The sequence below is a fragment of the Balaenoptera musculus genome, chromosome 10 (assembly GCF_009873245.2).
Source record: "Balaenoptera musculus isolate JJ_BM4_2016_0621 chromosome 10, mBalMus1.pri.v3, whole genome shotgun sequence".
NCBI classification, from domain to species: Eukaryota; Metazoa; Chordata; class Mammalia; order Artiodactyla; family Balaenopteridae; genus Balaenoptera; species Balaenoptera musculus.
This window is the reverse complement of record NC_045794.1, coordinates 89604002-89621443: the sequence shown is the minus strand read 5'-3', so window position 1 is coordinate 89621443 and position 17442 is coordinate 89604002.

The window sequence follows — 17442 nt, the reverse complement described above, 5'->3', positions numbered from 1 at the left end:
TAGATCAGTATATGTATGTTTGCTGTTTCCTTCCTTAAAAGGCGAGTTGCAATCTTGCATGTGTGCTGAGTTCCTCCGTACATCAGAGGGCAAAGAGGTGACAGGATCTAGTCTGCTTCAGCCTTTTCAGCCTATTGACCTATATTCACACTTCCTAGTGTGTCTTGAGGAACATTGCCAGAGCTATCAGCCCTTTATTAAGTATGTAAACTTGTATTACCTGATCACCAAGCTGCATCTTAGAGTCAAAAACATAACTTCAGGTATATAAATGATATCATCTGTTATGGGCAGAATTGTGTTCCTTCAAAATTCATATATTGAAATTCTAACCCCAGTACCTCAGAATGTGAGTATGTTTGGAGATAAGGTCTTCAAAGGAGTGATTAAGCTAAAATGAGGTCCTGAGGGCATACCTTAATCCTGTGTGACTGGTCTCCTTATAGAACAGGAAATTTGAACAGAGAGACCCAGGGGGAAGATCATGTGAAGACCCAGGGAGAAGATTGCTATCTGCAAGCCAAGGAGAGAGGCCTTGGAAGAAACAACTCTGCTGACCCCTTGAGCTCGGACTTCTGGCCTCCAGAACTGTGAGAAAATTAATTTCTCTTGTTTAAGCCCCCCGCCCCCGCCCGTCTGTGGTACTTTGTTGTGACAGCCCTGGCAAACTAAATACTGTCCAACCGAATAGACCATCTTTATGATGATTGCTTCATAGAGGAGCAGCTTCCAGAGTAGTGATTACAGTTTAACCTCAGTTTTACAAATCGTGAGCAACATAATGGCAGTAACAATCTGTAGTGGTGTGTTTTGCCACTGGCAGATTTCTGGACTGCTGAAAGGATAGAATTGCTCCTCAGCTATGTTTTTGTTCCTTTGCGTTTCTTGCATATACACACTTGACAGTCATGAAGCCCACAGGCCTATGTCATCCTCAGACAAGGACAACTTTCTTTCAAAAACCATTTATTGGCAAAAACAAAAAACAAAACCAAAAAACCCCCCAAAACATTTGAGTGCTGGCACAGATTAAGGCATTGTAAAGGAACAGAAAATGTTAGAACTTATGCTCTTGTCCTCTGGAAACTCAAAATTTTGCAGAGATCTGAATGCACAGCTGGATTACCTGAGGAAATGAGAAAAGTCAGGTGTCCAGGTCAGCCTCAGGCCTACTGATGAGCCTCCTGGGCTCCCCAGGTGATCCTGAAGCAGTCCACAGGAGTCTTAAACGTTGGAGACCCCACGAGATGCAGATGCAGACACCTATACCCAAGGCAAGCCAGACCATGGCAAGTGTTACAGGTACAAGAAGTAGTAAAATCTAGCAGCAGGAGTGAAAATGTCATACTAAGAGAAGGATAGTAAAGAAAAGTGGATAAAACAATCCTGGATCTGTGGTGTAGTAAAATAAGGCTGGGGCAATACATTTGAGATAACAGGGCTAAAAATTTTATTTTTATTTATTTATTTTTAAAAATATTTGGCTGCATTGGGTCTTAGTTGCGGGCGTGCAGGATCTTCGTTGTGGCATGCAGGCTTCTTTCTAGTTGTGACGCGCGGGCTCTAGAGCACGTGGGCTTAGTTTACCCGGAGCATGTGGGATTTTAGTTCCCCGACCAGGGATCAAACCCACGTCCCCTGCATTGGAAAGCACAGTCTTAATCACTGGACCGCCAGGGAAGTCCCCAAGGAAGGCGAATTCTTAACCACTGGACCACCAGGGAAGTCCCAGGGCTAAAAATTTTAGAGTGACTAGTTTACCAAATCAACAGCTGCTTTTTGATTATTTTTAATTGCATTGGTAGTGTTTACTTGTGGCAGGCATTGTTCTAAATGTTTTCTAAATAACACATTTAACCTGCACAGTAGACTTGTGATGATCCCTAGTATAAAGAAGAAACAGAGGTGCAAGAGAGGTTAAGTAATTGGCACACAGTTACATGGCTGGTAAGTGGCAGTCTGCGCCTAGCCTGCCGAGCTTTATCGATTCTTCAATAGTGGCCTGGCTAAAATTGGGATCTCACCATGGCATATAGGCAGGCTACAAGTCTTTGAAGGCAGTCACCCAGAACATTTAAATTATTCCGTTTAGACAAAACATGTTTATATACGCGAATTAGGGAGCTCGTGGAAAGCACGCTTTGGTTTTTGTTTTCTCCTCTGCTACAGCAGCCCTCTCCGCCCTCCACCCCCGTCATGCTGCTGCCTACTTGCTGAGGCACAGGCTGGAGCTGGGCTTTGGGGTAGGACAGACATCGAGATCTGTTAATGGCCAGAATGAGGAGAGAAAATCACTTAGGGAGAAGGGTACTAACTTTGGGAAAATTTACTTCTTGACTGATCTATCACTGGTCAGTAGACAACTTCCAGCCCTTCTTAGCTAACATGTTCTAGGACATGTGTGACACATTTATTTGCAGATATCGTTTGTAACAGCAGTAGTATATTTTAGTTTAACATTTGTTTAATCCTCGTAGAGCATTATAAAAGTAGATTTTATCCCCATTTTATGGTTATTGAAAATGAAGTTCAGAAAAATAAAGATGTTGCACATTCCATATTCAGTACTTTGCTGCCTGGGAGCACTTTTTAAAAAGCACATTTTAAAATGTATGTAAATATTTCCCCTCCAGGGTTCTCTTGCATGTGAATCCACATGCTGCTGTTCTGACACCTCATTCAGGCTGCATGACACTGCTAGCTCTACTAGTTGCATATTTGTGCTGGGATTGTGAAATGCATTTTTATAAGCAGAGAGCACCATTATGGGCCATTGCTCTTAATTGGTTAGAGACAACTGGCACTCAGCTATGAAAAATGAATTAGTCAAAAGCGTGGGAGATGACATAATATTCTGTTAGGGACTTTTTCAAGATGCCTGACCCAGATATGCTGTAGCAAAAAGAAAGTGAGCCAGGCTATTTTGCATCTGAAATTCCCAAATGCAAGTAGTATTTTGAGGCAAAAGAAAAGCAGGATGATCCATTCGTTCAGTATATATTTGTTCTCTTTGGGAAAGGAACATGTTAGACTTTAAGGGGGGTCGAGGAGGGAGATAAAGTGTAGGGGAGGGAGATGGAAAAACAGTGGCTCATGACCAGGAAATTCAGTTTCAAGCCCAGAAGCATACACACATGCAAAGAAAGAAGATATATTCAGGATCACAGTCCTTTCTTACAGGTGTGTAGTTAGGATAAAGGTAGACATCAGTGTTTTTAACAGCAAAGACAGAAGAAACCTAAGTGTCTTCCAGAAAGGAAATGTTGAATAAATTATGACACATTCATACTAAGCAATACAATGTTATGAAAAAGGATGCCTGCTTCCCAGACTCCTTTAGAGCTAAGATTCCAAACAAAACCAAAGTTTCTCTGATCAGATGCACTTGTGTGAGACTTTGATTCAGAAGTGAGTTATGTGGGGACAGAAGCAGGGCCTGAGGCGTCTATTTATTATGCAGGCATGGGTCTTACCAAGGGTGATGCGGTTTTGGAGCTGGTGGCTATGTGGATGGAGGCTTTCTGGTGTGGCAGGTAGCTTCTTGATTGTAGAAGCAGCACTGTACCTTGCAAGCTCACTTCCGTGGTATGGGATTGGGAGTCATTCCTAGAATTCAGCCTGGACTCCATCTGAAACCTTTTCAGTGATTCTATGAGCTATGTATACTGCATAATAAATTCTTTTTGCTTAAACTAGCTTGAGGGGATTCTGTGTTCTGAAAATAAGAATGCTGATCAAGTAATTGGTATCCAGAAATATTACAGGAAATAGATCCACAAGGAAATGGGATCTTGCATTAGTTGTCTGACCTAGCTGGGTTTCAAGGCACTGAGGATCCAGCCACTGTTAGAGGATGGGTACAAAATTGTACCTGGCCCCCATGGTTGGAACATGAGTTCGATCATCACCTGTGACCACTTGCATTGAAATGTGCCCGAAGCAGTAAATTCAGTTTCATCTAAATTATGTTTCTCCTTCCCAGTCCAGCATCCTCAGAGTCCTTTGGACACATTTTCCTCAGGAGTTAGGAAATTCTTGTAATTCTGTTAATATATAAGCTTTCTCTTCCAAGGTTTGTCTTTGGAATTATATAGAAGTTGAGGGTTTGTCTTAGTCATAGGTTAGAGGCAGTAGGAGGTAGTAGGACTGGTAAATGAGGGGAATTGGAATTTTATTTTGGTGTGGTCATTGCAGGGTATTCAAGAAAGTCCAAACCATTCTCATTAGGTAGTGGAGGAGGAGCTGCTGCTGTTGGCCAGGGAAATCTTTGGGGTTTGGGGGTGATTGGAGTTCTTAGAATCCTCTCAAATATTACCCTTCTGCTTTTCAGTTTTGCACTTTTACCCCCAAATACTGTAATTTTCACTTAAGAAATCTGCTGGAGCTATGAATTCAACCTGTGTTGTTAAGTCGGTAACCTGCAGGATCAGACTGCTTCTGGTCTATCACTGTATCAGCCTTACGGCTACAAGAGGGAAGGAATTCTTTCAGGGCAGTCAGGGATAACTCCGTGGTTCTCTGACTTGGCTTATGTGTCTATCAGGCAGTTGGATATGAATATTAAGTGTGTTTCAGTATTCATATTTTCTCTTTTTTCTTGTATCAGTTCTGGTAAGTTATGTTTTTCTAGGAAGTTTTCCATCTTAAATACATGTGTAAATTTAGTCACATGAAGTTCACATCTTATTAACTATTTGTCTCTAGGATCTGTAACAATGTCCCCTTTTTTGTTGATAACTTGTGTGTGTCTTTTGTTATCAGTATTGCTCCTGGGTATATCAGCTTTCCTAGTATTCTAAAGAACCAGTTTTTTGCTTTGATGATTTTCTGTATTGTATGTCTGTCTCTGTGACATTACTTCCTACTCTTACTTCCTTCTGTCCACATTTTCAGGTTTAAATTGCTATTCTTTTTCTTCTTAAGATGGCTGCTTGAATAACTGATTTTATTTCTTTTCTAATATGCTTTTAAGGCTATAAATCATCTTCTCAATATAGCTTTAGTTACATCCTATAAAATTTATGTTAGACTCTCATTGTTTTTCATTGTTAAAAATACTTTCTAATTTCTGTTGTGCTTTCTCCTTTGACCCATGGATCATTTATAATTGAATGGCTTAATTTCCAAATTTTCAGGAATTTTGTTGATCTTTTCTAATTGATTTCTAGCTTAATTCCATGATGATCAGAGAACACACTGAATAATTTCAGTTCTTTAAAATTTGTTGAAACTTGCTTCAGGGCCCTGCATGTGGTCAATTTTGGAAAATGTTCCATATGAAAAGAATGTATGTTCTGCTTTTCTTGGGTACAGTGTTCTATGAATAACAAGTCAACTCGATAATCATGTTAACTAGGCCTCATACTGAATTTTTTGTCTGCTTGTTGTATCAGTTACTGAGAAAGGTATATTAAACATTTTCACTTTGATTGTAGATTTGTCTGTTTCTCTTTTTAGTCATCATTTTTGCTTTATGTATTTTGGAGCTATGTTTCTGGATGTTTAAAAATTTAGAAATGTATTTTTGTGTTGGATTGATCCTTCTATCATTGTAAAAAGGACACTGTCTTTATAATGGCTTTCCTTAAAGTCTATTTTGATATTAAAATAGCTGCATCACATTAATCTTGATATTTGCATAGTGTATATTTTTCCACTCTTTGAGGACTTTTGACTTTCTTTTTTAAAATTAATTAATTAATTAATTTATTTATTTATTTATGGCTGTGTTGGGTCTTAGTTTCTGTGCGAGGGCTTTCTCCAGTTGCAGCAAGCGGGGGCCACTCTTCATTGCGGTGCGTGGGCCTCTCACTATCGCGGCCTCTTGTTGTGGAGCACAGGCTCCAGACCCGCAGGCTCAGTAGTTGTGGCTCACGGGCCTAGTTGCTCTGTGGCATGTGGGATCTTCCCAGACCAGGGCTCGAACTCACGTCCCCTGCATTGGCAGGCAGATTCTCAACCACTGCACCACCAGGGAAGCCCCTGACTTTCTGTATCCTTATGTTTAAGTGTGGCTCTTGTAAGTGGCATACAGTTATGTTTTGTTTTTTACATATTCGGATAATCTGTCTTTAATTACTTAGACCATTTATATATATTATACTTCTGGATATATTTGGGTTTAAATCTTCCATCTTACCATTTGTTTTCTATTTATTCCATTCTGTATTCCTTTTTCTCTCCTTCTTTTGGATTAACCAAGTATTTATTATTCATTCCTCCTCCCCCCTTTTGGCTCTGTATGTTCTTTATTCTTTTAGTAGTTAGCCTGGAAATTACAACATGCATCTTTAACTTATTAGAGTGTAATATCAATGAGTACTTTTATCGCTTTTAAAAGAATGTTGGTATTGTAGAATACCTTACTCTGTCTCTTTCCAGCCTTTTATGTTTTTGTCAGGCATTTTAATTTTACAGACATCTTACATTCTACACAAGATTATTATTGTTGTTTTATAAAATAATATTTATTTAAATTTACCTGTATTGATCATTATTCTTTCTTGCATTTCCATGTTCCCATCTGAGATCATTTTTCATTTTTAAGTTTAATGTAGGTCTAAAGATAATGAATTTTCCCAGTTTTAAGACATTCTGTCTTAAAATGTCTTTATTTCATCTTTTTAAAAAACAGCTTTATTGAGGGTAATTTACTTACCATAAAATACATCCATTTAAAATGTACAATTTAATGGTTTCTAGTATGTTCAGAGGTGTGCAACCATTGCCACAATCCCATTTTAAAATATTTCCATCACCCCAGAAAGATCCATTGTGTCCATTTGCAGTCATTCCCATTCTCACCCCCTAGTCCCAGGAAATCATTATTCCACTGTCTCTGTAGCTTTGCCTTTTCTGATAATGTAAATGGAATTCATACAATATGTGGTCCCTTGTGTCTGGCTTCTTTCATTTAGTGTGTTTTAAAGGCCCACTCGTGCTGCAGCATGTGTCAGTAGTTCATTCTTGTTTATCACAGAATAGAATTCTATTGTACGGATATACCACATCTTGTCTATTCATTCACCAGTTGATAGACATTTGGATTATTTCCACTTTTTGGCTATTATGAATAATGCTGCTGAACATTTGCATACAAGTCTTTGTGTAGATATATTTTTATATACCTAGGAGGTTTGCATGGTAAATTTATGTTTAACTTTTTAAGAAACTGCCAAACTGTTTCCCAAAGTGGCTGCATCACTTTACATTCCTACTAGTTATATATAAAGGTTTCAGCTTCTCCATATCCTCACCAACGCTTGTATTTTTTTAAAAAATTTTTATTTATTTTATTTTATTTACTTATTTATTTATGGCCGTGTTGGGTCTTCGTTTCTGTGCGAGGGCTTTCTCTAATTGCGGCAAGTGGGGGCCACTCTTCATCGTGGTGCTCGGGCCTCTATTGCGGCCTCTCCTGTTGCGGAGCACAGGCTCCAGACGCGCAGGCTCAGTAATTGTGGCTCACGGGCCTAGTTGCTCCGCAGCATGTGGGATCTTCCCAGACCAGGGCTCGAACCCGTGTCCCCTGCATTGGCAGGCAGATTCTCAACCACTGCACCACCAGGGAAGCCCAACACTTGTATTTTTAATTATAGCCTTTCTAGTGGGCATGAAGAGGTATCTTACTGTGTTTTTATTTTGTATTTCCCTCATGGCCAGTGATGTTGAGCATTTTTCCGCAAGTGCTTATTGGCTTGATGCCTTTTCATCAGTTTGGGAAAAATTCTCAGCTATAATCTCTTTGAATATCACTCTCTCTCATTTCATTCTCAGATTCCAATTACATGTAGTTTAGACTTTTGTACCATGTCCAATATGTATCTTATGATTTTTTTAAAATACTTTTTTCTCTTTGTACTTAGCCTGGATATTTACTGTTGACCTACCCTCAAGTTCACTAATCGTTCCTCACCTGTGTCTAATTTTTCATTAATCCCATACATAAAATTCCCTATTTAATATATCAGTTCTAGAATTCTCATTTAATTCTTTACAGATTTCAGTTTTCTGGTGACATAGTCTTGTTTTCTCTTTTCTTGGATGTATCAATCTTGGCTGTTTCAAAGTCTATGTCCAGTAGAAGTCAATTGTGTGAATTCCTTTCAGGTCCATTTCTCTTTTGGTCCTATTTCCTAGTATGCTTGTTATTATTATTTTTTTGGCCACACTGAGCGGCATGCGGGATGTTAGTTCCCCGACCAGGGATCAAACTTGTGCCCCCTGCAGTGGAAGCATGGAGACTTAACCACTGGACTACCAGGGAAGTCCCTATGCTTGGTAATTTTTGATGGGATGCTGGAGATTGTGTATGAAAAACTGGAAGCTGTGGATGAAATTATCCTCTTCCAGAGAGGATTCACCATATTCTCTATCAAACAACTAGAGCAGGAACATCTCAATCCAGTCAAAACTGATCTTATTCAAGGCTGGGCTTCTGATTTTATAAAGCTGGCTCTGCGTCTGGTTCACCTCAACTTCTAGTCTAGGGGTCACAATAAGAGCCTGAATGAAGTGTTTGGAAACCTCCCTCCTTGAGGTCCTTAAGTTCAATTTTTGTTTTTTTTAGCATTGTGAGACTGCTGAATGCTCTGCTGTACTTTTCACCTACAATTTTTTCCCTTTTAGTTTCTCACCTCACACAACATAAAAATTAGTAAATGCGTGAGAAGAAAACCAGCCTAGGTTGCTTCTCTACAGGTCTCTTTTCCCAGGATCTTTGCCCCTCAAGTCTCGGGTGCCTTATAAACTCTCCAATGACTTCAAATAGATGTTGCATGCATTCTGTTCAGCCTTTCTTGTTTTCAGTGGAAGAGCATAACAAGCTAATTTGTCGTAGCTAGAAATGGAAACATAGAAAGTTATTTTTGAACCCACATTCTGGATGTTTGCTCTGACATTATATTTTTTTCTGTTTTGTTAATTTACTTGTCTTGAAAAGACCAGAAAAAAAAAGTGTGTACTACCTTTAAGATGTCATGTTTATGACATGAGCTTTAAGATGTAATGAACTTTATAACGTACTGTTGGGGTTGTCCTGAACAGTTAAGGCCTGATCATTACTCCTGTGTAATGTGTCCCCCCAGCAAAATTAGTTGATTCTGCTTTTAAAATAATTGGTCTCAGTGAATTTGAATTCTGATATATAATTAGCTGGAGCCTACCTATATCTAGGTTGGTTTTTTTTTTTTAAAGTTAGTATTGATTTTTCACTTTGACAGACAGGATCAACCCCATAGCATTTCCACATACTACCTAATGAAAACACCAATCACCAACAAACCACCAATGATGAAAATAATGCTACATCTTGTTTTCCCACTTTCCATTCCAGATAGGCACTCTCTCTAGGCCACTAATCTTTGGGCTCAGATCTATCCACACTTAAGAGTGGTATATCCCTATGGTAGGAAACAATTGGAACTCTTTTCTCAGTCCACATGGCACAGTTGAGCTTCCTTTTAAATCTACAATCCTGACTTGTCTTTGAATCCCCATGTTCCCCAGTCTCCTGGGTTTGACTGCCTCTGTTGCCTGTCTGCTCAGATGTCTCACCCACTGCCTGTGCTGGCTTTTGGCAGCAACTGGAAGCCTAGGCCAGTTCTTTGACCCCAGGTGTCCAGATCTACTCTAAGGAATAGCTTCAGAGGCACATTCTCTTGGCTCTGAATGCACCTCCTTGCTTTAGCATTCATCAGACCTAGTACTTTCCAAGTTGGAAATAGGAATGTCACCCTTATTTTACCATTTAAAATTTTTATATGTATTAACAAATTATTGACTGGTGGATTTTTGCAGAAGCTAATGCCTGTGGCTGTAATACATCTCCAGTCAAAAATGTGTTAAATATTAATTCTTATACATATTAATATGTATAATAATATGAGATATGTATATTTAAGCAGAGCCATATGTCTATATAAAACAGTGAAATTTCTTTACTTTTTTTTTTTTTTGGCTGCGTTGGGTCTTCATTGCTGCGTGTGGGCTTTCTCTAGCTGTGTCATATTGGACAGAAAAAGGGATTCTGCTTTCAAAGATGATGCCTTATGAGCAAAAGGTGTTACCTGCTCCTCTCACTTAACACTCACAGAGTGACTGTCTCATGGCTGCAGCAGTGGTTCTCAAAGTGTGGTCCCTGGACCAGCAGCATCAGCATCACCTGGGAGCTTGTTAGAAATGCAGATCTGGGGGCTTCCCTGGTGGCGCAGTGGCTGAGAATCTGCCTGCCAATGTAGGGGACATGGGTTCGAGCCCTGGTCTGGGAAGATACCACATGCCACGGAGCAACTAGGCCCGTGAGCCACAACTACTGAGCCTGTGCGTCTGGAGCCTGTGCTCCGCAACAAGAGAGGCCATGATAGTGAGAGGCCCGCGCACCGCGATGAAGAGTGGCCCCCGCTTGCCGCAACTAGAGAAAGCCCTTGCACAGAAACGAAGACCCAACACAGCCAAAAATAAATAAATTAATTAATTTAAAAAAAAGCAAAAGGATCCCCAACCTTTAAAAAAAAAAAATAAAGCCAAATCAAAACAAAGAAAACCAAAATAGTTACTCCATCCTTCAGCCTGTTGTCCTTTCTAGAGAGATTTTGGTGAACCCAAGTTGCTGTACCTTTATACCAGTGTCTGACTTGGAGTGATATTCTGCAGGATTCACACTAAAATGATTGAAGTCATATTCATGAATTAAACAGGAAATATTAATGGTTCATGAACTGATAGCTCTTTTATTCTATCAAGTTAGGATTGGGTCTCATAAATCAAACTAATTTTTACTGCTTGCTAAAATTCACTTTTAATAGGAAGAAAATCTGTAATTAGAATTGTCCCATTAGGTGGAGAGCAAAGACTTCTTATTCACACTGAATCTCCCCATGCCTGAATGGCACTAGATACAGAATAGGCATTCAGTATTTGAAAATGAAGGAACAGTCTCCCTTTTCTCTCTCTCACTTTTTAATGTCCATTTATGTATTGTCTATGGCTACTTTTGTGCTACAACTGAGTTGAGTGTTGTGACAGACGCAGCTAGCTAACTATCCAGAATGTTTACTATCTGGCTATTTTTTGGAGAACTCACCAACCCCCATTTTAGGTTATAGTGATCAGGAAACACCTTACGGTTCTTGAAGGACATTTTTGCTAGGTATAGAATTCAAGTTTGGCTACTATCTTCTTTTAGCACTTCCTATTTTTTTTTCAGTTTTCAATTATGTTTTTTTGTTTCTTTATCTGATTATTTTTATGCCCTGATTATTCATATCAAAAATTATAATAAAAACATGTTGACCAATACTTTCCAGGCACTTTCATTCTTTAGATTCAATTTCTTTTTGTCACAGAATTATTTATCTTTTGTGTATTTTAATATTTGCCTCTTCCATTTATTCTAGTGTGGGCCTCCTGACAGGAAGTTCTCTGGGTTTTTTATTTGAAAATAACTTTCACTTTTGTTCTTGAAGAATCATTCTGCTAGGTGTAGAATTCAGATTTGGCTGCTATTTTCTTTCAGTACCTGGACTATTTACTTCTATTATCCTCCAGCTTCCATTATTTTTGTTACGAATTCATCTGTAAGGTGAGCTGTTGCTCCTTTAAAGATAAATTCTCCTCCCTGCCTCACTATGGTTGTGCCTTAGCCTTTGCTATAGTTTTCAGCACTTTACCGTAATGTGCTTAGATACAGTTTTTTTGGGTATATTCTGCATGGGGTTACTGGTGCCTTCAAATCTGTCATTTGATAAGTCATTAATTTGGTGTCATTAATTATTCTTGGAAAACTTTTAGCCAATAATTTTGCATATATTGCTTCTGTCCCATTTTTCTCTTCTTTTTCTCCTCTACTTCTAGAGAATCTCTTTTCAGTTACATCTAGTCTGTTGTTAAGGTCATTTATGGAGTTTGTCATTTCTATTATTATGTCTTTCAGTTCTAGGTTCTATATTTTAAATATAATTTCTAGTTCTTGGCCAAAATTCTCCATTTTTAAGTTTCCTTGACCATGTTAAAGATAGTTATTGCAAAATCTGTTTCCAATAACTCCTTTATTTGGATCTCTTGTGTGTTTTATTGTCTGGTTTGTTTTTTTTTTCCAGTTTTCAGTTATGTTTTGTTTCCTTCTGTACCTGGTTATTTTTATGCCCTGATTATTACATATCAAACTATAATGAAAATGTGTGGCCCAATATGATGCTATCTTCCTCTGTCTTCCAAATGATTTGTCATTTTGGTAGGCAGGTAAGGGTATTAGCAATCCTGGATTACATTAATGAATTATAATTCAGATGATTCAAAACTGGCTTTCAATCTGTTTGTGGGAGGAACAGTTTCTGGTTAGTCATTACTTCTAGGTCAACTCAAAGCCTTGGGAGGTTATTCAAGCACCACCTACCTACTTGATGCCTCTCAATACCAGTTGTTTCCCACTAGCACTTCACTGTTAAAAAAGGAAAAAAAAAAAATCTATGCTTGGCTTTTCAGGCCTTTAGCTACCTTTCTGTAATCCACACATGTTCCTCGAGAAAAAAAATAGTCCCAAAATCGGGTACAACTTTGTTTTCTCTTGGCTATTGCTGCAATATTTCCTCAGTGACTTAGTTCCTTGGGATTTTCTGTGATCTGTATTTCTTAGTCTGGCATTTGTGGAAATAGATGTTGAACTGTGTAGTGGATGCTGGGATGTACCACCTAGAATCCCTTTCAAAAATAACAAGCTCTTTCCAGAGGTGGTAGCCTATGACTGCTCACAGCTGAATTTTTCTCTGGAGATGGCTCTCAGCTTAATGGCAGTTGCCTCGCCCAGGGAGACAATGCCTGCTCATTCCTGCAGGCAGTCTAAACCAAATGACTGGTTGGTGTACAGGTAAAGGCTCAGTGACAGTGCCTCAGTTTAGGACTTCTGTGGAGGGTCATTTCAGCTTTAGGGCTAGAGATCTGAATGGGACATCTGTGGAAAGTTCCTATCAGTTCAACTTATCCCTCCACATAATTCTGCATCCCTCTTTCCTTACAGGTCTTGTTTCAGAGAGTACTCCCAATTAACCTACCACAGAGTTCTAGGAAACCATATTTATGAGTCACTACTTTGCTTTTAATATAGTCATAATAGTTCTTTTTGTTATATTTAACTCATTCTGGAGGAGAGGAAGTTGTGTTAGGAGAAATAGAACATTTGGCAGATGTGATATACTTTGGCTATGACAGAGGCAATTAAGATATATTTTGTCTTTGTCTTTTGCCTGAGGGGGCACATCTTTACTTTTTGTTTTACATTCTCTCCTTTTTTTAGAAAATTGAGATATAATTGACATATAACATTAGTTTCAGGTGTTCAACATAATGACTAGATTTTGTATATATTGTGAAATGATTACAATAAGTCTAGTTAACATCACTCCACACAAATTTTTGTGATGAGAACTTTAAAAATTTACTCTTTGCAACTTTCAAATACATAATACAGTATTATTAACTATAGTCACCATGCTATACATTACATCCCCAGGACTTAATTTTATAGTTGGAAGTTTATACCTTTTGACCCCCTTTACCCATTTCACCCACTCTCCCCACCTCTGGCAACCACCAGTCTGTTCTCTATAGCTATGAGCTTGGGTGGTAGGGGGTTTTTTTTTTGGATTCCACACAGAAGTGAGATCATACAGTTCAGTATTTGTCTTTCTCTGACTTACTTAGCATAATGCCCTCAAGGTATATCCATGCTGTCACAAATGGCAAGAGTTCCTTCTTTATTATGACTCGTGTGTCTGTGTGTGTGTGTGTGTACCACGTTTTCTTTTTTTATTTGTTTTTATTTTTGGCTGCGTTGGGTCCTCGTTGCTGTGCGTGGTCTTTCTCTAGTTGCGGTGAGCGGGGGCTACTCTTCGTTTTGGTGCGTGGGCTTCTCACTGCGGTGGCTTCTCTTGTTGCGGAGCATGGGCTCTAGGCACGTGGGCTTCAGTAGTTGTGGCATGCAGGCTCAGTAGTTGTGGCTTACGGGCTGAGTAGTTGTGGCGCACGGGCTTAGTTGCTCCGTGGCATGTGGGATCTTCCCAGACCAGAGCTCGAATCCGTGTCCCCTGCATTGGCAGGCGGATTCTTAACCACTGCGCCACCAGCGAAGTCCCTACATTTTCTTTATTCATCCATTGACAGACACTTAGGTTGTTTCCATGTCTTGGCTGTTTAAGTAATGCTGCAATGAACACTGGTGGTTCATGTATCTGTTTGAGTTAGTGTTTTCATTTCCTTCAAATGAATACCTAGAAGTAGAACTGCTGGATCATATGTTAGTGCTGTTTTTAATTTTCTGAGGAACCTCCATCCATTTTCCATAGTAGCTGGACCAATTTACACTCCCACTAACAGTGCACAAGGGTTCCCTTCTTTCCAGATCTTTGCCAACACATTATTTCTTGTGTTTCTGATTAATAGCCATTCCAGCAGGTGTGAGGTGACATCTGATGTAGTTTTGACTTGCATTTGCCTGATGATTAGTAATGTTGAGTACCTTTTCATGTACCTGTGGCTTCTGTATGTCTTCTTTGGAAAAATGTCTTTTCATATCCTCTATCTGTATTTAAACTGGGTTGTTTTTGCTGTTGAGTTATATGAGTTCTTTATACATTTTGGATCTTAACCCCTTATCAGATACATAATCTGCAAATATTTACTCCCATTCTGTAGATTACCTCTTCATTTCATTTTGTTGGTTTCTTTTGCTGTGTAGGTGCTTTTTCGTTTGATGTAGCCCCACTTGTTTATTTTTACTTTTGTTTCCTTTGCTTTTTCTGTCAGATCCAAAAAAATTATTGCTAAGACCAAAGTCAAGGAAATTACTGTGTATGTTTTCTTCTAAGAGTTTTATGGTCTCAGGTCTATTTGTCAAGTCTTTAATCTAATTTTTGTGTATGGTCTGAGATAGTGGTCCAGTTTCCCAACACCATTTATTGAAGAGAGACTGCCCTTTTCCCATTGTATGTTCTTGGTCCTGCGTTGTAAATTAACCATATGTGTGGGTTTATTTCCGGGCTCTTTATTCCACTGATCTGTGCATCTGTTTTTATGCCAGTATCATACTGTTTTGATTACTATAGCTTTGTAATATAGTTTGAAATCAAGAAGCATGTGCTTTTAGCTTTGTTCTTTCTCAAGATTTCTTTGGCTATTCAGGATCTCTTGTGGTTCCCCACAGATTACAGGATTATTTATTCAATTTTTGTGAAAAATGCCATTTGAATTTTAATAGAGGTTGCACTGAAGATGTAGATTGCTTTGGTTAGTTCCTGCATTTTAATAGTATTCATCTACTCCACAAGCACTGAATGTCTTTCCACGTATTTGTGTCTTCAGTTTCTCTCATCAATGTCTTACTTTGCAATGTATAGGTCTTTCACCTCCTTGGTTAAATTTATTCCTAGGTAGTTTATTCTTTTTGATGCAATTGTAAATGGCATTGCTTTCTTCTTTTTCTGATAGTTGGTTATTGGTGTATAGAAATGCAACAGATTTCTATGTATTGATTTTGTATCCTGTGACTTTACTCTATTAGTTCTAAATTTTTTGAGTCTTTAGAGTTTTCTATACATATTATGTCATCCACAAACAGTGACAATTTTACTGCTTTCTGATTTGGATTTTTATTTTTCCTAATTGCCCTGGCTAGGGCTTCCAATACTATGTTGAATAAAAGTGGTGAGTGGTGGCATCCTTGTCTTCTTGTTCCTGATCTTAGAGGAAAAGCTTCCAGCTTTTCACCACTGAATATGTTAGCTGTGGGCTTGTCATATGTCCTTTATTATGTTGAGGTACATTCCCTCTATACCCACTTTGTTTTTACCATAAATTGATGTTGAATATGTCAAGTGTGCTTTTTTGCATCTGAGATGATCCTATGAGTTTTATCTTTTTTGTTAATGTGGTGTATCATATTGATTTGCAGATGTTGAACCATTCTTGCATCCTTGGGGTAAATCTGACTCGATCATGGTGTATGATCCTTTTAAGGTACTGTTGAATCCAGTTTGCTAATATTGATATTTTGTGGATTTTCACATCTATATTAATCAGGGATATTGGCCTTTAATTTTCTTGTGGCATCCTTATCTGGTTTTGGTGTCAGGGTAATGCTGGCCTTTTAAAACGAGTTTGGAAGTATTCCCTCCACTTATATTTTTTGTAAGAGTTTGAGGATTGGTATTAATTTTGGTATAATTCACCAGTGAAGCCATCTGGTCCTGGACTTTAGTGGGAGGTTTTTGATTACTGACTCAACATTCTAACTAGTAATCAGTGTGTTCAGATTTTCTGTTTCTTCATGATTCAGTCTTGGTAGTTGTCCAATTTGTTGATGTACAGTGCTCATAGTAGTCTCTTATGATCCTTTGTATTTTTGGGGTATTGAGGTATTATAACATTTCACCTTTCAGTTCTGATTTTAAGTCCTCATCTCTCTTTTTTCCCTTACTGAGTCAAGCAAAAGGTTTGTCAGTTTTATCTTTTCAAAAAGTAGCTCTTGGTTTCATTGATCTTTTCTATTGTCTTTTTAGCCTCTATTCCATTTATTTCCACGCTGATCTTTTTCCTTGTCTACTAATTTTGGGCTTTGTTCTTTTTCTAGTTCCTTGAGGTGTAAAGTGAGGTCGCTTGTTTGAAACCTTTGTTTCTTGATGGTAGGCATTTATTGCTAAGGACTTTCCTCTTAGAACTACCCTTGCTGCATCCCATAAATTATGGTATGTTGTATTTCCATTTTCATTGTTCTTTTGATTTCTTCTTTGACACATTAGTTGTTCAATAGCATGTTGTTTAATCTTCACATATTTGTGAAATTTTCCAATTTTCTTCTTGTAACATGTCTAGTTTCATAACATTGTAGTCAGGAAAGATGCTTTATATGATTTTAGTCTTCTTAAATTTATTCAGACTCATATTTGTGGTGTAACGTATGATCTATCCTGGAGAATATTCCATGTGTGCTTGAGAAGAATGTGTATTCATTCTCTTGCTTTGGGTGGAACAGTCTATATATGTTGTCTGCTGAGTCCATCTGGTCTAATGTGTCATTTAAGGCCGATGTTTCCTTATTTTCTGTCTGAATGAGCTACCCATTGGTGAAAGTAGGGTACTAAAGTCTCCTACTAGTAATTGTATTACTACTTCTCCTTTTAGCTCTTTTACCATTTGCTTTATTTATTCACGCAACATAAGGTTACCTAAATATTTATTTACAAATGTTATATCCTCTTGTTGGACTATCATTATGTAATGCCTCTTTTGTTTGGTAACACTGAATACTATGCTATGGACAAAAAAGGCATGCCACTTTTGAAAGAGTAGCACTAAGAACACTTCTAAGTCATGAGCATTAATTGGAGAACAGCTGGTCAGGAAAGTGTAGTCCCAGAGGGACCTGCCTCTGCTCATGGTCTACTGTCCAAT